Source organism: Prionailurus viverrinus, chromosome D3 (assembly GCF_022837055.1).
Source record: "Prionailurus viverrinus isolate Anna chromosome D3, UM_Priviv_1.0, whole genome shotgun sequence".
NCBI lineage: Eukaryota > Metazoa > Chordata > Mammalia > Carnivora > Felidae > Prionailurus > Prionailurus viverrinus.
In genome coordinates, this window is record NC_062572.1 from 40,013,415 (window position 1) to 40,038,020 (window position 24,606).

At 41.7% G+C, this 24,606-nt stretch overlaps 1 long non-coding RNA gene across 1 annotated transcript; it reads right to left on the minus strand.

The window, feature by feature from the left end:
• Window positions 1–400: 400 nt before the first annotated feature.
• LOC125149104 (uncharacterized) lies at window positions 401–22,848 on the minus strand. Its single transcript, XR_007145810.1, has 3 exons — window positions 22,838–22,848; window positions 19,902–19,910; window positions 401–935 (listed from the first exon to the last, which is right to left on the minus strand). It is a non-coding gene; the product is annotated as an uncharacterized LOC125149104 (long non-coding RNA).
• Window positions 22,849–24,606: the final 1,758 nt, after the last annotated feature.

Here is a 24,606-nt window from a genome sequence, read left to right on the forward strand (position 1 = left end):
AGAACTTTTGTGTCATTTTGTTTTGCTGGAACAGGTGTGTTCTGGATTTCAGACGTTTTATAAATAAGCGTGCCTTGCGGGGCTCCGGGTGGGAGGCGGGGTGATGAGAAGCCACCTGATGGGCTGAATATGTCCCAAACAAGGCTGAAGCAGAGCTCAGGTTGTCTCTGGGCGTGTCTGGGGGTAATTTGCCGCAGGTAAGAATATTCCAAATAAATCAGAACACACGTATGTGCCTATTTGCACGCCGCTGTCCCCGTACTAATGGCAGCCTTGTCTTTTCAGCTCAATTGAGCTTTACAGCTCAATTATCCCAGCTCTGCGCTCGCCCTGTAATCTGTCCCTTCTAAATGATACCACAACATCTCAAAGGTCCTTCTTTACCTTGACGGTAAAGAGGTTTTTTGAGTTTAAATGCATTTTATTTTTAAACAACCTACATGGCACGTTTTCTTAGAAACGATGCCTCCGCTCCAGATAGAGCAAGGTCAGAATAAATGAAGAGCTCAAGATGACGTCAGTCCCATCCGTCTTCAGTCCTGGTGTTGCGTGAATGAGCAGCGGCCAGCTATGACGACGGGTGATAACGTCCAAAGTTAATAGCCAAATTCGTCAACACTTTTCCATTTCTAAACCATCCTTAAAGAAGATCATATATGGGGTCACACCCTGCTCGCAGTAGGCCAGCGGGGCAGCCATGCCTCCCGGATTCATGTTTTCACCAATAAAGGACTGGTAGTTTTTAAAAATAGCAAGGATGTGCTCGATTTGTCCTGCAGCCCCTGTCATAAAAGGTTTCACCCTTTCTGGCCTCTGTTCTTCAAGTCTGCCTTTGACTGATTTCACGTAATCTTTGATGTACTTCTCGTAGGCTTCCTTTGTGAAGCTGGTTTCCCGCAAGTGATGGTTTATGACAATACCCACGCCAGTGAGGACTCAAACTTTCTGAAATCCTGCTTCTCGGTCCTAGGTCCCAGCCAGGTCCAAGGTTCCTTCACCTTTGGATTGAATTTAGAACATGTTCATGCAAATAAAATACGAAGGAACCAAAGCATGCACAGAGATTTAAAGAATCAAGACAAGATAACGGGTAAAACATCTCCCACCCTTCTGAAATAATATGCTCGAATACAAAGGAGGTACTAACGAGGCCAGACTTTCCTTACTTTTGTTAGGTGGATTGCCAAAGAAACCGTCCCCACCATGAACACCGTGCAGCCTTTGGTGTGTATGCAGCAAACATCGCTCAGAGGTCCTGCTGTTTCGGTAGAGTCAGTGGTTTCCCTGCCGCGTCAGCAAACTCTATTTGACATTAACTCATACCAAGAGCAGCACTGGATTGATGAAGCATATTAATTAATTTAAAGCGGAAACACTCTTCCTGAGCTGTTGCTAAGAGATGTAAAACCCACCCACTGCTGGGTGGAGTGGAAGGAGGTGGGAACAGGCACATACTTCAGACTGCAGACCAGGATTAGCCGGCTGGTTCTGGGAATGAGATCAGGGTGGATAAGACCGCTCACCCAAATGCAGTGGGGTTTTTTCCCCCCTTGTCTACTAAAATTTAAAAATTTAGTTGTCCTCCTATCAACGTCTTCATTTTGCATGCGGTTATTGTGTATGTACAATTGTGATTCCTTTTTACACTGAGAGAGTCCGTGTGCATTTCCACACTATATCCTGAATGCATACACTTAGCATACTAGTACATTTTAAGGATATATAACTTTGCCTATGAAGAGTAGTCCAAATAATGTTGTAATTCCTTTTCCTAACTCAGAGAAGAGAAAATACTAGTACTAGATTTTAGAGCCTCCTTAGGGTGTCTTCTGTCTGAGCCAGGTTTAGCCCATGCAAATATCACATGCGTTCTATATTTAAATGTTGCCAGAATCATATTTCACTTTCCAGTGTATTCACTGCAATGTTGCAAGACATTGCTATATTTCGGGGATCATTTTGCTCTGCCTTCAACGGTTTTGTCAGGCTTGAATTTATTTGGGGGAATGCTACCTAGTTTGATTTCAGAGGAGTTGTCCTTGAGGATGGAGAAGCCAATGGCCCAAGGCGGTTTTGGACACCGAGCTAGCTGCCTCCTGACTAGATGTCAGGTGCTGCCCAACTTCTCATCCATGTCTGGCCTTCCATAGAGCTCAGACTTTCAGAGTACCTCATGGTGACGTTAAGGTGAATTTTTTCATTAGCCTCAGCTATTGGGCTATATGTAAATAATTATCTCTGGAATACCACTCAGCAAGTGTGGCTCAACTCTGATGACATCTTGAAGAGCACAAACAGAAAGAATCTATTGATCAGCAAACCTCATGGTTCCAGTTGCCAGGGTTCAGCTTAAGTCTGCGGCCCTCAGCCTGGATATGAACAGTGACCATGGCTGTGCTTATAGGAAGCCTCAAATCCACATCTTGGCAAGCTCACCCAAGTTAAGGTGGGCAAGATCCTGCTCAGAATACCTCTCTTCAAAGTGAAGCCTGAGTGAATTCCTTCCCAGGACTCCCCCTACTGCTACAACTCCCCTGGTGGGATCCACCATGGTTCCCTGTCAGCAATCTATAATCCCAGCAGCCGGTGACTTTTCAAGCAAAGACAAACTACATTATGTTTTGTATTCCCAGCAGCTAGTACAATACCTGATACATATATGTTTAGTAAACCACTGAAATGAGTGTAGAAGTTGGATAAGATCTGATCCTGATTCCTAGACAGAAATAAGGGCCCACCTGAGCTGAATCAAGGGCATGGGGACACTGTGGGGAGAATCCAACCAGCTCTACACCTGGTGGGACCCAGAGAACCATCACCCTCCTTCCAGATCTTTCTGTATGACCCGGGACCTGAATCTTCAGATCCATTTTCCAGGTCATTGTATGCTCTATCTACTCGAAATTGAGGTTTTGACTTAGATTTTATATATGCTCTGAGACCACCCTCCATGTTTCAGGGTTACTGTCGGTCAGCTTTTAATCAGCTCGATCACATGACTGCCAGCACCCCTGTGAGGCGTGCTGTCCGTCATCAGGAGTGCTCAGCCTAAACATCACCAGCTACTACTCTTTTCTGGAAACTTTTTTTTTTTAATTTTTTTTTTAATGTTTATTTATTTTTGAGACAGAGAGAGACACAGCATGAACGGGGGAGGGGCAGAGAGAGAAGGAAACACAGAATCGGAAGCAAGCTCCAGGCTCTGAGCCATCAGCCCAGAGCCCGACACGGGGCTCGAACTCGCGGACTGCGAGATCATGACCTGAGCTGAAGTCGGACGCTTAACCGACTGAGCCACCCAGGCGCCCCTTCTGGAAACTTTTCAAGTCTTTTAGATGGACAACAGGTCTGGTCGTCCTCTATAGTAGGCCCTCGACAGTATGATGCCTGCAGACTCTTTGCACCCAGGGGTGATAACTCAAATCACCCACAAGTGTTGGGAATCACAGAATGTCTTCAGTGCTGCTGAGATTTATATAACTCTTTCTTTTCACCTCCTTTCCTTCACCGTGACTGGAACACCAACTAACATCCTGACCATGAAGGCATGGGCTCCACTCAGAAGAACCTCTTCTTTTCTGAAACAAAATAATCAGGAACGTTGACGGTCACAGCAGAATTTATATGAACAGCTTCCTCCCCCAACCCAATCTTCTCACACTCTTATCAAGAAGAACAAGTAGCTTTGGCCTTCTGTATACCTGACCCTCCAAATTAAAACAGGCTGTGATCAAGGCCTGCTTGACAAATTGAGGAGACCGTTATCTCTGGCGAGTTGATTTTTGTGCGGGAGGTGATGCAGTATAGAAAAGGGCAGAGAGTGGATTAGGGCTTGCATATGAAAGGGTGAGACCCATGAGTAAAAACTCGTATTCTAGCAAATCATGACCACTGTGAACATGTGACTGTATCATTTGGCCTGTGAAATGCCATAGATGTGGTCTAATATTTCATGAACAAATTTGCCACTCCTTGCTCCATCCCTATAAAATAAAGGCCAAAAACTTCATTGTGACATTCAAGGCAACTCACGCTGAGAACCTACCCACCTTTTCAGCATCAACAGTAGAGACTTCACAACTCACCCACAGCCTCGAGTGTAGACACATCGGGTCCCCATCCCTCAAGCCCACATTCACACTTTGGAATATTGGTTCATGGTGAGCCCTCTAGACCAGAACTTGCCACCCTTATTTACTTAATAACATACATAGTAAGTCATAATTTTGCATGGCAAATGGGGTAAAGTGGAAGGATTTGGGGACGTATGTTGGGCTGTGTGAGAAAAATAATGGTTTTCCTTTATATAATTATGAGTAAATATACAGACAGTACCTTAAGATAAATGTGATTTTTAAATAATATTTTTAATATATCTTCAATGTTTATGATAAGTTTCCCATGGTCTTTACATGAGCATATGTTTTCAGTATCTGGTTTTAATGCCTGAAATGTTTCCATATGATTCCTCCACAAGAAATTTTAATGATGACTTATTCAAATTCTGATGGTCTCTCTTGGTGTTATTTTTAAATAACAAGGTAATAAAAATATATAAGCCATTGATGTTATAATCATTCTAAATTTATAAGGCCTTGTTATATTTAAATACCACAACAGCTCTCCTACTGACAAATGTAATTTTTAAATTCTTCTGATAATGGATTTTAAATCCAGTTGAAGTTTTTATTCCATTATGTCAAAATTTATTTGTGTATTCATTCATACAAAAACACTGTTATCGAGCTCTTATTCTTTATCAAGTTCTCTAGGTAGTAGTGATTCAGCAATGAATAATAACAACAACAACAACAACAAAACATCCCTGCCATCATGGAGTTCACATTCTGGTCAGGGGAGACAAACTATAAACAAACTAAAGTAAAAATTAGGGTTGTCTTTAGCAATGGTAGTGCTGGCCAATTTTGAATAGCGTGGTCAGGGAAGACCTCACCAAAAATAGGATATCTGAACAAAGACCTGGAGGAGATGAGGGAATGAGTCAGGTGGTTCTGTGGGAGAAGAGCTCTCCAGGCGGGAGTCAGAAGCACATCCAAAGTGGAGATAAAGAATGTCACCAGCTTGTTTAAGAAACAAGATGGTGGCCGTGGTACACTGAGCAAAATAACCACGGCAGGCAATCGTGTGATATGAAATGGGACGAATAACAGAGGTCAGATGATAGGGAGCTCTACTGGCCACTGTGAGGACTTCCTCTAAGTGCGATTGAGAAGCCAAGGCAGGTTTGATAGCACAGGAGGGATATAAAACATATGTGATTGAAAAGATGACTTTATCCTCTGTGTTGAGGATAGACTCTGTAATAGTCAGGGTTCTCCAGAGAACCAGAACCAATAAGACATATGGAGATATATACACACACACACACACACACACACACACACACACATATATATATTTATTATTTATATATATATTTATTATGGGAATTGGCTCACACAGTTATGGAGTTATGGAATTTATATATATATTTATTATGGGAATTTGTTATTTATATATATATTTATTATGGGAATTGGCTCACACAGTTATGGAGGCCTAGAAGTCCCACAACAGCCTGCCACCTGCCAGCTGAAAAACCAAAAAAGCTGTGGTGTCCTTCTCTAAGTACCAAGGCCTGACAACTAGGGGAGTTGATGGTATAACTGAGGTCTGGGGTCAAAAGACTGAGAACCAGGAGCTCTGATGTCCAAAGGCAGGAGACGATGGATGTTTCAGCTCAAGAAAAGAGGGAAGTCACCTTTCCTTCACCTTTTTTTCTATTCGGGACCCCCCTGCACTAGGGGATGCCCACCCCATTGGTGAGGGCAGACCTCCTCACTCAGTCCACTAAATCAGACGCTAATCTCTTCCAGAAGCACCTGTATAGACACGCCAGAAACTAATACTTTACAAGCTATCTGGGCATCCCTTGGCCAGTCGAGATGACACAACGTTAATTGTCACAGACTACAGGGGGGCAAGGATCGCAACAGAGAGGACAGTTAGGGGGTCTTTGCAATAATGCAGGCCACAGATGATAGATGAGAAGAATCGGCATTTCACAACACTCCTTTTGGCCCGTTTGTATTATTCCTCGGTGCCACAGTTCACCAACTGGGAAGCTGTGCTCTGCAGAATCCATAGACGGAGCCAAAGGAAGGTACGTAGGGACCTTAAGTGTTTCCGTTCCAGATTTTAATTTTACATATATCCCAGGAACATTGAATCCAAGGTTAAACAACCCTAAGCCCTGAACCCAAGTTTAAACAATCAAACCATAATTCTTGAGCCTTGACGTTATTGAAATGAGATAATTTTCCTATGCCACAGCCCTAGCTTGGTGTGTTAATTCTCAAGTACAGGTGAGAGCATTAGGCTCTGACATGGGTTCAGCCATGTCCTCGTCCTGGGGACACACAGACTCAGGCAGTGCTCTCTGCATTTGCACTTATCCCACCTGCAGAAATCACTCCTGGGTCCTCTTCCATGTGGTCCTTTCTGTGCGTACCAGCAAGACCTTTAGTCTGCCTGGAGATGTGTGCCTAGGAGAAGGAGAGGTTAGGAGACCAAGAGTCCCCTGTCATCCTCCAAAGGCTTGCTTCTCTGGCCCTGCCCCAGATCCATGTCCAGTTCGACCCCAGTTCCTCACTGACCCACTGCCCATGACCACCTATCTGCACAACAAGATTCAGACCTGGCCCCTACCTTTATTCCAGAGTAAATAATTTATGTTCTCCACAGACTGATTGCCACCTCACAGCTCTGTGACTTTCTTCTCGCTGCTCCCTCTGCATGGAGCCTCTGCCCACTTTCTTTATCAGGTTAACTTTTACTCATTCTTCAGAGCTTCATCCAGGCATCGTGGCCAACTGTTCATGGCTAACACTCCAAACAAAGTGCTCCTTTGCATTCCCCTGCTGTTAGAGGCACAGCATCGTATTGAAGGCATTGCTTTGTATCTTTCTTTCCTACCAGACTCTTGAAGTTTTCCGGGGTCGGAGATGATATCCTATCTACTTCCACACTGCTATGAATTTCCACATTGTTTGTGAAACTCAGACTCTCCTGTCTGTAAAGCTTACCCAACAATTTCAGTAGTCCAAACTGATTTCTTCCTTGTCTGATTTCTCACCAGAACCAAGTGACTTTGTAAGTTGTCTGTACTCTGTGATGCCGTGTTTTTCACCCGCTGCTCAGCTCAATCCAGGTTTCATGCAGATTAGGATCATGTATTCAATACATGCTCTAATGGCCAGCAAGACCTAGCACAGGGATACACACAGACCACAGATGCAAAATCCTTACAGACTGTTCCACAAACTCTAGTTTCTAGTTCCACAAACTATGATTTAGGGAGTGATTGTGAACATTATTTAGTAAACATTCAAGGTGAGATTTGATTCTTTAGGTGAAATGTGGTTAAAAAACAGGTGAAGGAGATGAAGAGGCACAAACTTCCAAATGAAATAAATGCATCAGAGGAATGAAAGGGAAGTATAGGAAATACAGTCAAGAATATTATAATAACTTTATATGGCAAAAGGGGGTAACTACATTTGGAGTGAGCATTTTGTAATGCGTGCAATTGTCAAATCGTTAAACTGTATACCTGAAACTAATTATAATGTTGCATGTTAACGATACATCAATTAAAAATAAGAATTTTTTAAATATAAAATCTAGGGGCGCCTGGGTGGCTCAGTCGGTTAAGCGTCCGACTTCGGCTCAGGTCATGATCTCGCGGTCCGTGAGTTCGAGCCCCGCGTCGGGCTCTGTGCTGACAGCTCAGAGCCTGGAGCCTGTTTCAGATTCTGTGTCTCCCTCTCTCTGCCCCTCCCCTGTTCATGCTCTGTCTCTCTCTGTCTCAAAAATAAATAAACGTTAAAAAAAAAAATTAAATATAAAATCTAATTATGACAACCCTTTTTCACTATTATATCCATGTCTTTCCAAAGACTAAAGAGAAACCCTCAAAAAAAATAGAGAAAATCCCAAAAGAAATGACACCAGTATAGTTGGTCATTCCTCTCCAAAGTCTGTGTCTCTTTGAAGCTTCCACGTTAGAATTGTCGTAAAAGCCGATATTTAGATACTTACACGTTCCATGTTGACATCATCCTGCTCACTCACATGTAAATATAATTTGATGGCTATTACAATCTCCCAAAGTTAACAGTTATCAACATAGGGAAACATCATTTATAATAAAGTTGATCTGATGATCCATATTTCATTTTTTATCTTTCTGGTTTGGGGTACAAAAGATTAGTTTAATTAGTAATTCAAAGAACAGACATAGATGTAACTTTGGGTTGTAATTATATAGTGACATTTGGAAATTTCCAATATACATCTTATCTAACAGTATTGGGTAATCCTTAAAATATTGTATAGTAAATTCAATGAAGTAGAATATTATTACTTTAAAAAAAAGAGAGAATGCTCACAAACCATTTGTAATCTGGGAGTAACTGCATACGCTTAGCAGCCTGCAGAGTTTGCAAGAAAGCTTACTGATGTAGTTCTTTTTAGACGCTTTGATTATCGTGGCTGACTTTATATTTAGCAACTGTCCTGTCAAATCGCTGTGCGTGTTGTTTCATGTCACATACTTACAAAGTGACAGGGACTTTTAAGTTTATTAAACTAAGCACCTACTATAAGTGATAGAATAGAAGAGTTTATACAACAAGAAAACTTACCCTTGAAACGCTTTTGTAGCAGCTAAAGAGCAATGAATGCCTCTGCTCATATAATTCCTTTTTGGTGTGTAAAAATTGTTCTTCTAAATGACTTAGCCTTTTAAACAAGATGTTCTTATGTTTTATTCATATTTATGAGGAATAAAACACTATCACATAATACGTGTCCTTCTGGCAGTTTATTTCAGATCATTTTAATGAGATATTTTAAATTTTAAAAATGTAATGTACTTTTAAGGAAGAGATCAAGAACAATAAATATTCCCTACGTTCAGCTCTGACATATTTCTCTAAAACTCTCTGAAAAAAAATTCATGGCCTGCAATGACTTAAGGTGTATAGAGTGAATACATGGAATTCTGTAATTCTATGTACTGGACTTAGACCTTGGGCGTTTCTAGTGCTATTGGAATTGTCCATGGTGTTCAGTCAAATTCAGAGTTAGTCCTAAGCAAGTGGTTCTCAAATGTTTTGCTTTTATGACTTCTTCATACTCCTCAAACTATTTAAGAACCCAACAAGAGGTGTTTTTTTCAATTATATCTACCAGTATTTATGTTATTATATATTTAAAAGAAGTGTTAAAATATTTCATTTAAAAATGATAAATATATGTTAGCATAAATAGCATAGTTTTTATTAAAAATAGCTCTATTTTCCAAAACCAGAAAAATTCAGTAAGAATAGTGGGATTGTTTTACATTTTTAAAGCTGTCCTTAATGTCTAGATTAATGGGAAAACCGGTGAATTTTCTTATCTGCTTTTGCATTCAATCTGTCGCAGTATATTACTTTGGTTGAAGAATACGAAGAAAATCGAGCCTCATACAGATGTATTTTTGTGGTATTCTTATAAAATTTTGGACATTCTTTTTTTAATGTTTATTTATTTATTTTGAACGAGCATGTACATGAGCAAGAGAGGGGTAAAGAGAGAGGGAGGGAGAGAGTCCCAAGTAGGCTCCATGCTGTCAGGGCAGAGCCCAACATGGGGCTCAACCCCATGAACCGTGAAATCATGACCTGAGCCAAAATCGAGAGTCGGACATTTTAACCGACTGAGCCACCCAGGTACCCCTGGACCTTCTTAATACGACACCAAAACTCCACAAGCGATATATGTAGAATCTAAAGCCGTATCATCATACTTCTTATGTTCTTTTATATCATAGTACATTGGCTTGTGTATCTTCCACTTCTGACTTAATTTATGATTGTAATATTATGCATTGGTCATTTGGAAAATATTGGTTCACTGGGTTATGCAGATCTTTTAAGTGGATATATTTCATTATACAATACCAAAAAATCTCTTTCATCAGTATAATCACTAATATGATAATACTCAAAATCTTTAAGCTACAGAGCTGAAAAGTTTACGGTGGCAAAGACAAGTTTTCTATGACTCTAGTTTTAACTCGAAAGCCTAAATTTCATCACTGGCAAAAACAATTTCAGTTGAAGTAGTTTTCCTTGAAGTGGCCAGCTCTTTTCATTTGTTTTTGAGAAAATGTCTGCCAAAACCCAAGTCTGAATAAGTGTGGTTTGTCTCTTGATGAATCATATCCCAAAACATAAGCCAGTCAGTTTGCTTTGCAACTCAAATGGCCACACAGGTGCTTTTCCTCAGGGCAAATATCATGCATTGGTAGGCAGCAAAAATGCTCTTATGTACTTCCAATCTCACCATCAAACTACTAAAAGACGTATTAAGGGTTGAGATCAAATAAAATTAATAATTTTTATTGCTCTATAAAAGGCATCTTTCTTCATTACTCTTTCTCTCTTCCTTTCCTCCCTTCTTCCTTCCTCCCTTCTTCCTTCCTCCCTTCTTCTCTTTCTTTCTTTCACTACAAGTGCATTGTGTTGAATAACATGACTTCTGGGAGAGTTTTCCCCCACTACCTGGACTTGCTCTAAACGGCCAACAGTTTCAGCCACCATTGTTTTTGCACCTTCAGTGCAAATGTCCACACTGTAAAAAGGGTAAATAACATCTCAGTATTATTAGGAGAACGGTTTGACTGAAAGTTCTTTGAGAATCATTGTCCTAAGAAATCACAAACTCATAGGCCACTGGAGATGCAATGGACACCCCAATAGAATCACAATTTTAGAAGAGGCATTGAGAGACCATGTAGTGAAATTTTACATCTGTCCGACATTTTCAAGTATTACAGAGCACAGAGTACTAATATGGGGTATAGCAGTCTGCATTCTATAAAAATAGAATACAGCTTCCACTTTACAATACTATAGATGAGTATTTTCAACTAGGGATTTTTCATTCCTAAAACATCCTACCCTATACATAAATGAAATTCGTCATTCATAAATTTAATCCCATCACTTATTTTATTTTCAGTAGAGATGGAGGTTACTCTGCACAAGATTATTTCTAAAAGCATGTGAAGTCACTCTTCCCTGCCTTCTCAGCTTATTCAATCATAATACGATCCTTACACGTTTGCTTTTACAACCAATTGATATCCCCCCTTTTTTTTTTAATTTTTTTTCAACGTTTATTTATTTTTTTGGGGACAGAGAGAGACAGAGCATGAACGGGGGAGGGGCAGAGAGAGAGAGAGAGACACAGAATCGGAAACAGGCTCCAGGCTCCGAGCCATCAGCCCAGAGCCCGACGCGGGGCTCGAACTCCCGGACCGCGACATCGTGACCTGGCTGAAGTCGGACGCTTAACCGACTGCGCCACCCAGGCGCCCCTGATATCCCCTTTTTGACGCGCCAGTCTTTCCCAGGATGCTTTTTCACGTACACCTATTCTTTCCCGGTCCATCCCTTTATCACTGGCTTTGCTGATCTGAAATACAGCCCACATCTTCCTCCAGCACCATTCCTACGTGCTCTGCCGTAAGAATGTCTAGCTTGCAAATGCCCTTCCTCGTGAAAAGCTTCTGAACAATGGCCAGCACCATTGTCAGAGCATTTCTATGCACGCAGAGGCTAAAGGGAGGGGTATAAGGCTAGAATTTGGGCACACAAGGGAAAGGAGATCAACTGTATACTGGGCCAGCCTTGTCCGATAGAGCTCTCTGCAGTGATGGAAATCCTTCACACCTGGGCTGTCCCACAGAGGAGCCACGAACAGCATGTGGCTTCAGATCTTTGAAGTATGGCTTCTGTGACTGACTTCAATTGTATTTCGTTCTAACGAATTTAAATTTAAATGGCCCTATATGTGCAGTCGCTACCCTGTTATACAGGAAAGTAAAGACTCTTCTGTGGTAATGGGAGTGTTCCAGACAATGGAGCCCATGTGATCCTGAGGCCTGAACGACTGTGAAGCAGAGCCCCTCTCTCCGTTACAACCCACACGGGACATGTAACGTGAGGAAGAAATACACTTTTATGTGTTAAGACGTACGAAATTCGGAATCCTCTCGTTGCTGCAGCAGAACTTTGGCCTCCCTGACTGAAAAGAGTCCATATCACAACCACCTGAGCACCAAGGCCCCCTCCCAAGTTGGGACCTGGGCACCTGGGTTTTGGGTTCAAAACCTAAACTGAAGGCCTCTCCGGGTGAGCTGGATGCATGCTCGTCTGATGAAGAACCACGATGTGAAAGGCAACATCGTTGTTACTCTGGATACTACAGAAGGGAGGCTTGGAAACACAAAGGTAAGTTTTGCAAGGTCACTTGGCTGTTAAGTGAAGGAAATACAATCTGAACTTGCCCTTTGCCTGCACTCTGCTTCCTTTCCTCTTGTTAGAACTGGTGGGGATGGTGGAAGAGAGCAGATGATATGTCCTGGCTTCCCAATTGAATTTGTTAATGCTTTGATCCTTATTCTAATACTTTAAAAAAAATTAATGTTTATTTATTTTTAGGAGAGAGAGAGGGGAGGAGAGAATCCCAAGCAGGCTCTGCACTGCTAGCTTTGAGCCCGATGCAGGGCTTGAACCCCCCAACCATGAGGTCATGACCGGGGCTGAAACCAAGAGTAGGTTGCTTAGCCCACTGAGCCACTGAGGCGCCCCCCCCCCCAAACCTATTATTTTTATGGAGATAATTCTGTAATACTATATACTAATAATGTTTACCTGGAAGAATAAAAGACGAATGCTAGCCAAGAGAAGGCGATGGGGTTGCAGCTGCGGATAAGGAGAGTCAACCTTAGGTGTCAGCGCGAGTCCTTGAAAAGCAGCCGCTGAGCCAGAGCTAAGAGTTGAAGAGGTTAATTTGAGGAGGGGGAGGACGGCCTCTGAAGGGCAGGAAGTAGGACTGGACAGGAGAAGACCCAGGTGCCCGGGCAGATCTGACACCCGTGAAAGGCAAGAGCCAGGAGGAGCCACCACTGCCATGCAGACGTGACAGAGTCCCGGCCAACCCAGTGGAGAGCTCTTGAGCAAAAAACGATGCCATTGGTAGAGTCCCTCCCCTGGGCAGAAAGGGCCGGGCCCTAGCAGTGCCTTCTGGTCAGCTCCTCACAGCTGAATGGCAAGCTCTTCGTGAGGGAGGCCTGAGGAGGCACCTGCCGCTGCACCGGACCAGGTATTCACACGCACAGCAAAGCTACGGCCACCAGGACAAGATGGCGTTGGTGTAAGAACGGAAAGGGGGTCAGTGCGATAGAGCGAGGAGGAAAAATTGCATCAGCGAATGAGAATCACTATGTGCGAAAAGTTTAATTCAGTGGGAGAAATCGATTATTAACAAACGGCGGTGGCATACGTGGCTGGAAAATAAAAGTGGCTCCAACTTAGGCATAGACAAAAATTCATGCCAGAGGCACACAAGATGTACCTATAATTAATAAAATAATTAAAATACTGCAAGAAAATCCATGAAGTTGTACCCATACAATCCAGCAGTGAGGACGAACTTATTATTCAAGGCTGGAAACCTAGAAGGTAATACCAAAAAAATATATAGGAATATATAAAACCTCTGTTGAGAAAAGATACTACAAACAAAGTCACTAGATCGATGATAGAGCAGGAAAATCATTTTTAACTCAGATAAGAGAGCTGGCTTCTTATATGGTACAGCCGTAAGTGAAGAGGCTGATTTCTTTAAGCTAAGAATGAAAATCAGTTATGTATCTTGTAGCCAAAAGATATGCCTACTATTTACGGTTTCCGTGAGAGTTCAGTGAAGAAATACAGAAGTAGGCACAAATTCTATGACCTGAAACTCTTTTAAGTGATGCCTAAGGAAGAGCCATGGTGACTTCCTCCAGTTCCCGATCCTGCTGAACAAATGGAAGTTGCGAGAAAATCTGACCCTCCTTGTAGGGAAAGGCACTCCCCACCGCAGGCATGCCTGGCTGCGTGACTCGTTTATGTAAATGTGGGGGGTTTGCACCCGTCTCCCTGTAGAATATCCCCTAGCCCTGTGGGGAAGTCCTAATTCACCCTAGAAGGTATAGTCATTTCCTAGCTGTGGAACACATGAAAGAGGTTAGTCATCAGGAAACGGAGTCTAGAAAGGTAGGTCTCAAGGGTGTGGATACCTTTGAAGTGACCCACACCTCGTAGAGGTAAAGATAGACTCAGTTGTGAGACCGGAGAGGGTCTCAACTCCTTAGCCACCTGTAGATAGATGAGGTAGATTAAGTGAGATATTTAAGCATTGAGGTTCCCCGCAGCAACTTCCCATTTGTTTTCCCAAGCCTCTGGTAAGCATCTCAGCCCTGTCCCTGCTTTACAAAGTTACTGGTGGACCACAGCATGAAAAGTCCAAGGGTTTGGTGACACCATCGTAACCTTCGCCACCTGGGACAATGCAACCATAAGCTTACTATTCCTATGCGAAGTAGAATTTCTTGCTTTCGTTCTTTGTTTCTTCAAGCTTCAAGCTATACCCCTTTAGCCTAGGATGACAATATTTGTTGAATAATTCAAAGTTCTTCTCAATCTATATAAATTGTATTTTTATGTACAAACTCCAAGACCATCAATATGCATTTGAACTAAATTTGTTTGGCAATATTCACGGGAATAAATCATCTTGGTGTCACAACCACCGCACATCAATGTATAACAATAATTTTCATTAGATTTCCCTCCCTCTACAGTTTGAAAGAGAAATAAATCTTATCCATATCTGTGACGATTGCAATCACAATAGAAATGGTAATTTAATTTCAATATTTCCACGAATGCATGAATATTCCTGCATGTATCATTCACGTGATTTATGCACAGCACATTCCATTGAAGCTAAAAGTATGCGAGGCCTAAAGGCACAATTATATTTTTAATCCTAACCTCTTTCCAGGAGTTTTCATTTACATTACAGGGAACTGTCTGGCTTTAATGTGACGTTTTATAAATTATTGTAAGCCAACGTGGGACGATGGAGAGAGAACGAGATCTGGAATTTCTAAAAACCTGTGCAATTGTCGCACAGGACAGGGACCGGAGGCTCTGAAGCCAGCTCTGATCCAAGGTCGGCCATTTAATAGGCAATCCACTTTACTCACATCTCTGCACCTTACGATTCCCTGTTTGTAAAAGGAGGTCTGAGGTGAGGATTAAGGGAGTCAGCGCAGGGAAAGCACTTGCCCTGTGCGTGGCCCACAGTAATACTGGTCCTGGCCTGGCCCCTGGCTGTGTGATCCGACACCAATCACAACCTGTAAGGGCCTCGGTTTCGTTATGTAGAGCTAACAGGTTAGACAGAGTAACCTGCCAATTCCCTTTCAACGTTGCATTCTATATTCTTATATCTGGAAATGGGGTTTTGGTTTTGTTTTGGCCCAGAATCACCTACTCCCTCTTCAAGTTTCTTTCCTGCTAAGACTCCCATGACCAGCACCCAGCCATCTGCACGTGCCACGGAGAGAGAGTCCCTCCTCTCTGCGTCCCCCATGTTTCTTGTCTCCTGGGATTAAAAGCTCTTAGAACCAGAGATGGTTTCCTTCTCATCTTTGTTCCCTCGAAACTCCTGTGCAGTGTACAGCGCCTAGTACACAGCAAGTGCTACATAAATGTTGTTTGAATGAATAGGTCGATGGATGGGTGGATGGAGGCAGGGATGAATGGATCGATGGGTGGTTTGTTAATGTCCTAGGGCTGTGTTAACAAGGACCACAAACTGCGTTGCTTAAAACAGCAGAAACGTACTATCTCACAGTTCTGGAGTCTGGACGTCGGACATTAAGGTGTTGGCAGGACCAGCTTGCAGCAGAGAATCTTTCATTTCTTCTAGCCTCTGGTGGTTTGCTGGCCACCCTTGGCATTCCTTGGCTAGCAGCCGCATGCTTCAATCTCTGCCTCATATGGCGTTCTTCCCTTGTGTGGCTGTGTCTGTGTCTCTTTTCTTCTTACAAGGACACCAGCTTGCCCTGGTGTGGTATTACCTCACCTTAACTAATTACATCCCGTAACAGCCCTATTTCCAAATAAGGTCCCATCCATAGGTGCTGGCGGTTAGGATTTCAACGTATCCTTTTTGAGGATACGATTTAATCCACACCAGATGGTTAGAGAGCAGAGAGGTGAATCCCCTTTCAAAGCAGCCTAAGTAGAATCTAATGGTCAGATATATTTAGTCTTCTTTGTAAGCAAAGAATAAACACTAAGTGAGGGGAAAGAAAGAGGAGTGAGGTAAAAGCCACATTCCTAAATCTTAAAGATGGAGTATAATCAGGGAAAAAGAAAGTCGAAAATGCAATTGTAGACTATCTCTGTGATATGGATCTCTAGCAAAGCCTTCCGTGGAGTGAGCTTCTAGCAAGAGTTGGAGGGTTCAATTACAAGCTTTCTCTCTGTCCCACCACTAGAACCTTAGAGTTACAGATCTTGCTTCTGTTGTGTCTTTGAAAACCCACCCCCCTCCATGAGACGTCACTGAAGTTATTGCCTCTAGCATTTCCTACTTCCTAAGTAAGTACTATGCATACACATGAATATTATAAAATATGAAGTTGCCCTTGTTTTTAATTGCTGCATTGTTTTATATGCAGTAGGAACTATGCTAGTAATTTTTTTTTTCTTCTTGAATATCTTGCTCTTAAAACACACACCATACAATAGTAATTTTACTCACTTTACTTCGGTTTACCCTTGACCTTTATATCCATTCATAGTCTAGGTCAACATACAATAGGAGGGTGTGTGATGCAAGAGAAAGGAACAAAGGCGTACACAGCTTGTGATGCAGGTAAAACCCTCAAGGCATTTGCCTTCTCTACCTTTTATAATAATAGTTCAAAGACCTTCCAGTTTTCGTTAAAACCTCTAGTGTGAAGCTTGATGTTATTTTTTTCTGTTAGCCCTTTGGAGAATATAAAAAAAGTGGATTGAGAATTTACAGCACAATGAGAATTTGCCTATGGACGCATTCAGAAGTTTCTCCAGCTCAGCCCTGATCACCACAGCATGTCATGTCACACACAAACGACAGATGTGGGAGGGCAAGTGTCTTCCCCTAACTTCTCAATGGCCCCTGAAACCAGGCCCTTCTGGAAACAGCATACCTTTCTCATTTTATGCCAACCTGAAACTGGAAACTCTGGCACTAGGAAGTCCATTATTTAAAAATGAATTAATTGGGGCGCCTGGGTGGCGCAGTCGGTTAAGCGTCCGACTTCAGCCAGGTCACGATCTCGCGGTCCGTGAGTTCGAGCCCCGCGTCGGGCTCTGGGCTGATGGCTCGGAGCCTGGAGCCTGTTTCCGATTCTGTGTCTCCCTCTCTCTCTGCCCCTCCCCCATTCATGCTCTGTCTCTCTCTGTCCCAAAAATAAATAAAAACGTTGAAAAAAAATTAAAAAAAAAAAGAAATAATTAAATGTATAATATCTTCAGAAATATGGGAACCTTACTATTTCTGCCAACCCAAATAAACTTTAAGTCAAATATATGTTTTAAGACATAATGGAATGTTTCCTCATGTGTGCTATTGTTTAAACTTAGAATCAGAGGCATGTATCACTATAAGTCTTTGCCAAACGATTTTGAAGGATGGTTGGAGACAGTTTAATGCATCACTAAATCCTATCCATGTTGCCACTACAGTATCTCCTGAATCTGTGTCCTCCTTCCCAATCCACCCATCCTAGTCCAAGTTACCAGCATGGCTAACTGGGAAGTCTGCAGTAGCCCCCTGGCTGGGGCTCTGTGTCCTCTTTGGGACCCACCTGTCACTGCATACAAGGTGATCTTTAGAAGATAAATTTGATCAATATTCCTGCCAGTATCCCTTTATCCTTCCCTTCTGCTGTTTCTTCCTGTTTCCTTCTCACAATAAGAACGTGTGCTTGGAATCTGATCTTCTGCCTCAGCTCAAATGCTCCTTAAGCATAACTGGGTTTGTATGGACCTTGATTTCATCCCCATCATTCTGTAAGTACGTATTTGCCTTAGTACGTATGAAAATTTAGACTAATGCCTGTTAAGGTCCTTTTCAGTTCAAGATTACCATGGAAAAACAACACATTAAAACAGGTCTTTGGGAAAAGTCTGTGTTATGTACTATATTTTTTACATTGTGAGAAGCACATTTTTCACATTCTTAAAATCTCCGTAATCAAGATGTATATATCACAATTAATGGTGGGTCACTTAAAACTTCCTAAACTAATTACTTATCTCACAATCACTGGTGTCCTAAGTAAAAAACAATACCTATTCCTTGAGGTCCCGGTGGGTTTTATTGTGCCATCCTAAACTTCTATCTCAACTAACGTCTGGTTTTTTGCGGACGTAATCCGATCAACAACTACTGATTATTATTATCTACCATGCATAAGGTCCTGTGTTAGGTACTGTTAGATGTAAAAGTCAGTTATTCATTCAGCAAGTATATATAGATACTTACTCTATGCTAGATTTTGTTGTATACACAGTGATGCAGGGTGATTTTGGTAAGATCTGTATCTTCATGGAGCTCGTATTCTGGTATGACAGTAAAGAGGTAAACAAAACATAACAATAGTAATGACAAATTGTAAATATTGCTATGAAGGAATTCTCTGTTACTTTTTAAAAATTGTTTTAATGTTTATTTTTATTTTTGAGAGAGAGAGACAAAGCGAGCAAGCACAAGCTGGAGAGGGGTAGAGAGAGGGGGAGACAGGGAATCTGAAACAGGCTGTGTGTTGAGAGCAGAGAGCCTGATGCGCAGGGCTCGAATTCATGAACCATGAGATCATGACCTGAGTGGCTCAACCTACTGAGCCACCCAGGTGCCCCCTATGTTACTTTTTGAGAAAAGTTTTATTGATCAATTATCTTTCTGCCTTTTCTGTCCCTGAACACATTTCCTCACCGGCCCAGAGGCCTTTCCGGATAAATCTTTGAAGGCAACATTCCCGGAAATAGTTCAATACAATCTGAAGCTTAGAAATGTTTCTGAGAATTCTCTCTGGAAACAAATGTACTTCTTCCTGTTAATACATTTTCTTCTCGCTACTGATTATTCTGGAAAAATATGTTTAATTCTGGGTATTTTGCCTTCATGTTTCTAATGCTTTCACAATATAAGTATGGGAATCAATAAGTCAATATATTTTTTAAATGTTTATTTATTTTTGAGAGAAGGAGTGAGAGAGAGAGAGGGGGAGAGAAAGAGAGGTGGGGGGGGGGGTACAGAGGATCCAAGGCAGGCTCCGCATGCCGAGAGCAGCGAACCCGATATGGGGCTCAAACTCACAAACCACGAAACCATGTATGACCTGCGCCAAAGCCCGACGCTGAACCAACAGAGCCCCCCAGCCGCCACAATGAATCAATAATTTTTAACTTTCTGTTTTTATTGCCCTAGGTTGCAATGTAGAAATCAGAACATATTTAGATTATATAATACCTCTCTCTGCATCTAATGTCAATGTGATACGTGTCATACTTACAGAGAATTTTTTGTGTTACTTTATCAGACAGGATACACAACAACCTCTGCTCTTTAAATGACTGTATCCGAAACCCTACTTATAAGATTACCTGCAATTTTTTTGTGCTGCAATAAACATAATAGAAGATATACCATTGTTAGTGTATTTCAGTGGCATTAAGTACATTCCCATTGTGCACAACCATCACTAGTATTTATCTCCAGAAGTTTTACATCATTCCAGAGAGAAACACTTCCCGTTAAGCAATAATTTTGCATTCCCTCCGCTGCCCTCCAGCCCCTGGAAACCACCATTATCCTTTCTTCTTTATAAATTTGACTTCTACTATTTCAGATTCTGTCTCTCTCTCTCTCTCTCTCTCTCTCTGTCCCATTCATACTCTGTCTCTCTCTCTCTCAAAAATAAATAAACATTAAAAAAATTTTTCAAAAAGGGGAGCCTGGGTGGCTCAGTCGGTTAAAGCATCCAACTTGGGCTCGGGTCATGATCTCGTGGTTCGTGAGTTCGAGTCCCACATCGGGCTCTGTGCTGACAGCTCAGAGCCTGGAGCCTGCTTCGGATTCTGTGTCTCCTCTCTCTGCCCCGCCCTGACTTGTGTCTCTCTCTATCAAAAATAAATAAATGTAAAAAAAAAATTTTTTTTAATTTGCTTCCCTTTAAAGACTGAATAATATCCCATCATACCATATTTTTGTTTATCTGGTCATCTATTTTTTTTTTAAACGTTTATTTATTTTTGAGACAGAGAGAGACAGAGCATGAACGGGGGGGAGGGTCAGAGAGAGAGAGGGAGACACAGAATCTGAAACAGGCTCCAGGCTCTGAGCCATCAGCACAGAGCCCGATGCAGGGCTCGAACTCACGGATCGTGAGATCATGACCTGAGCCGAAGTCGGACGCTTAACCGACTGAGCCACCCAGGCGCCCCTATCTGGTCATTTATTGATGTGTACTTGGGTTACTTTTGCCTTTTGGCTATTGTGAATAATGTCATTGTGAACCTCAATATACATATATCTCTCTTTGAGAGCCTGCTTTCAATTCTTTTGGGTCTATAACCGAAAATGGAAGTGTGGGGTCATATGATAATTTTGTTTTTAATTCTTTGAGGACCCACTATACTGTTTGCCATAGTAGAGACACCATTTTACATTCCCACCAGTAATGCACATGAGTTCCAGTTTTTCCACATGCTCAACCACACTTGCTATTTTCTGTTTTTGTTGTTGTTGTCTTCCATAATAGTCATCCTAATGGGTGTAAAGTAGTATCTGATTGTAGTTTGGGCTTGCATTTCCCTAAAGATTAGTGAAGTGGAACATCGTTTCATGTGCTTATTGGCCACTTGTCTGCGTTTGGGAAAACGTCTATTCAAGTCCTTTCTCCATTTTTTTTTAAATCTGGTTGTTTGGTTTTCTGTTGTTGAGTTATATCCATTCTTTATATATTCTGGGTATTAACTCCTTGTAAGATATGTGACTTGTAAATATTTTCTCCCATTCTGTGGGTTGCCTTTTCTCTGTGTTAATAGTTTAAAGCACAAAAGTTTTTGGTTTTGATGAACTCCCACTTACCTACGTTTTCTTTTGGTATTCATGCTTTTGATATTATATATCCAAGAATTCACGGCTAAATCCAATGTCATGTGACTTTTCCTTATGTCTTTTTTTCTAAGAGTTTTATAGTTACAGATCTTACATTTAGGTCTTTAATCTGTTTTGAGTTAATGTTTGCATATGTTATAAAATGAGAGACCACCTTGTTCTATTAAATATGGCTACCGTTTTCCCAACGACATTTGTTTAGAAGACTGTCTCTGGGGCGCCTGGGTGGCGCAGTCGGTTAAGCGTCCGACTTCAGCCAGGTCACGATCTCGTGGTCCGTGAATTCAAGCCCCACGTCGGGCTCTGGGCTGATGGCTCAGAGCCTGGAGCCTGTTTCCGATTCTGTGTCTCCCTCTCTCTCTGCCCCTCCCCCGTTCATGCTCTGTCTCTCTCTGTCCCAAAAATAAATAAATGTTGAAAAAAAAATAAAAAAAAAAAAAAAGGAGACTGTCTTTTCCCCATTGAATGGTCTTGACACCTGTGTGGAAAATCATTTGACCAAATATGTGAGGGTTTATTTCTGGACTCTCCAATCTATTCCATTACATCTGTCTTTATGCCAGTGCTACACTGTTTTGATTACTGTAGTTTTGTGATAAGTTTTGAAATTAGGAAGGATGGGACCTCCACCTGTTATTTTTCAAGACTATTTGGCCTATTCAGAGTCCTTTGAGATTTCATACAAATGTGAGGATAGATTTTTCTCTTTCTGCAAAGAACATTAATGGGATTTTGATAGGGATGACATTGGATCCACAGATCACTTTGGGTAGTCGTAACACCTTAACAATAATTAAGTTTCCAATTCATGAGTACAGATGTCCATCCATTTCTTTGTGTTTTGTTTAACTTATGTCAACAATGTTTCATGTTTTTTCAGGCATAGCACTTCTGCCTCCCTATTCCTAAGTGGTTTTTTTTTTTTTTTTGATGGATTGTAAATGGAATTACTTTCTTACTTTTCTTTTTTCTCATTGTCAGTATTTACAGATGCAACCAATTTGCCTGAAATGTTTTAAGGGATTTGATTCAGTAGGTTAGTTCACCCTCTCCCCCTTGTCTTCTAAGCTGTCTGCCCTGCTATGCCACAGAGAGACCACATAGTTGAAAGCACCCTTACTATGGAAGCGGTTTCTAATGGGATCATGTCATGTTTCACAGACTGTTTCATTTTATCGCCCCATACTTCATGTTATGTTTTACTCTTATCCTATCGGAAGAAATGAAGACAAAGATAAAAATGTACCTCCGAGCCTCTGCGACCTCGTCATTGGACTACATACAAATGACTATGTAACAGTATTTCTTATACGAATTTGGCCTCCACTAAATCATTTTCACTCCCTGTGTTGCGTTTTTCATCAGTCGTATTCTTACGCCTTTGGGTGAAGGGCAGGGGTCAAGGTGAGTGTGTTTTTCACTTAACCAGAAACTTTAATGTGACATGACGTTTTTCATTTACATCTGTCATTGGAAACTACACATTGTTCTTCCGGCCGATACTTGAATGGAGTGGTTGTGCATCAGTCTGGCATGAAGCTAGAAGATATCATCTAGGAATGCTAACCTGAGTATCAAAAGCAGTTTGCCATTTTCAAGGGTCCAGAAAGACCCTCCAGCACCTTTGTTATTGCTTTAATATGGTTTACTTTTCAGCTTGACATATGTGCTACAGATAAAATCTTGCATAACCTGATATTTTCCTTTGAACTATAACATCTCGGTGACAGTAGTACTGAATAAATGATTCAATACAGGAATATTGCCCAAGTCGTCTTGTGACATTTTGAGCATGAGTTGTCATTTTTCTGCGACAATTTGTTATTGAACAAATTAGATTTCCTGAGACCATGGCCATTCTTTTTTTCCTGAAGTGATAATACACTTGCTTAACTTGCTTTAGGTAGCTTTGCAAATCTCTACTATGTTCTGAGAGCTTGAATGAGAATTGTCCAAAGAAAACATAAAGCTCCAAGGTCCTAAAGCAGTATTTCTCCAAGAGACCATAGGCCACATCTGCAGATGGCCCAGGTCCCTGCTGAGTGTCACAGTTCTTAAGACCTCCTGTGTCCTTTCCGCCATGGGAAGGGGGCTTATAGGAGCTCCTGAGAAGTACATGGATTTTGGAAGTCACGGCTTTTACGTCAAGGTGCACTGCTGCCTCTCAGGAAGGAGTATAACTAACAAAAGTCATCTAGAAGCTACCGAATAATTCAGTAAATCACAACTTTGACCTGGCACCATGACTCTGCCAGAATCAGATTGGAATGTAGGTGAGAAGGGAGTGACAAGGCAGACTTATAGACAGGTAAATAGCAATTCACTCTGAGCCCTGCACTACACATGGGGTGAAATTGGCCAGGAAAATCAGCAGGTTGCCACCTTCTTTACATCATCAGAGTTTGAGACTACCTCCATGTTTCTAATCTTCAACTACCACAGAAGGACAACCTCAGTTGCTAGGCACAGTGGGATGGAGAAGTATACTCCATTCTGGCTATTAGAGGAGAAGGGGTCTGGCCTTGGATGATTGTCCCCTCCCCGTCATTGGTGGCTGTTTGGGTTCTCCTACCCTCTTCTTCTAGGGTCTCATCTGCCTTCAAGGAGGAGAGGCACAGGGATATGAAGTATGCAACCCGTGGACCCACGTACATGGTTCTGCCTTACTCAAAAAGTGCAATTTTGAAAAACCCACATCAAGGTGAAGGTAATTTGAGCCATTTTATAAGGCAAGTTATTGTCTTTGAAATAACTGATCTAGAGAAATGATCAAATTAGACCCTGTCAGATTAGTCCTTAAAATACATTTAAGAATTAAGTACTGTATTAATGGAGTGGAAAACCCTTTATAACAAGAACAATTATCACATGCTAGCCTGTTCAGAATGGTCTTCAGTGACTCATATTGGGACAAGTGAGTCGATGGGAATTCATCCATGCCTAGCTTATCAAAAGGAGGATGCTTGCCTGGACTTATTTTCTTCTTTGCTATCAGAATTCAAGAATTAAAGTACACTAGCAAGAAATGGGGGCACTTTTAAGGCAACTTAGACCAGTTAAAACAGTGATGTATTTGATGTTGTGGCCAAGAAAGAAAGTAAGTTTGTACCAGTTGTAAATCTGTCTAAAGCAAGTATGTACCAGATAGAAGCAGAAGAAGAATAATCAGATCGAAGAAAGAATGAAATATAGGTAAATTTGGAATAATTCTTGTTTTTGAGTTTTAGCTTGACTGGCCTTATTGGTGCTACAGAGATTTTGTTATTTCTAGCTTTTCATATTTCCCAGATGCCATTATCTCATTTAGCCACTGAGTCCACAGTAGGGAGATGAATCAGGCAGTAGCAGTCTGGCATCCCCTTCACACCGACCCCATGGGTCTCCTTCTGTGTCTCTGGGGCAGAATGTTCAGGAAGCTGATGGGACCGACAAGCCATGGAGTGTGGGCCAGTCTGCTTTGCAGTTAAAGACTATAGTCCT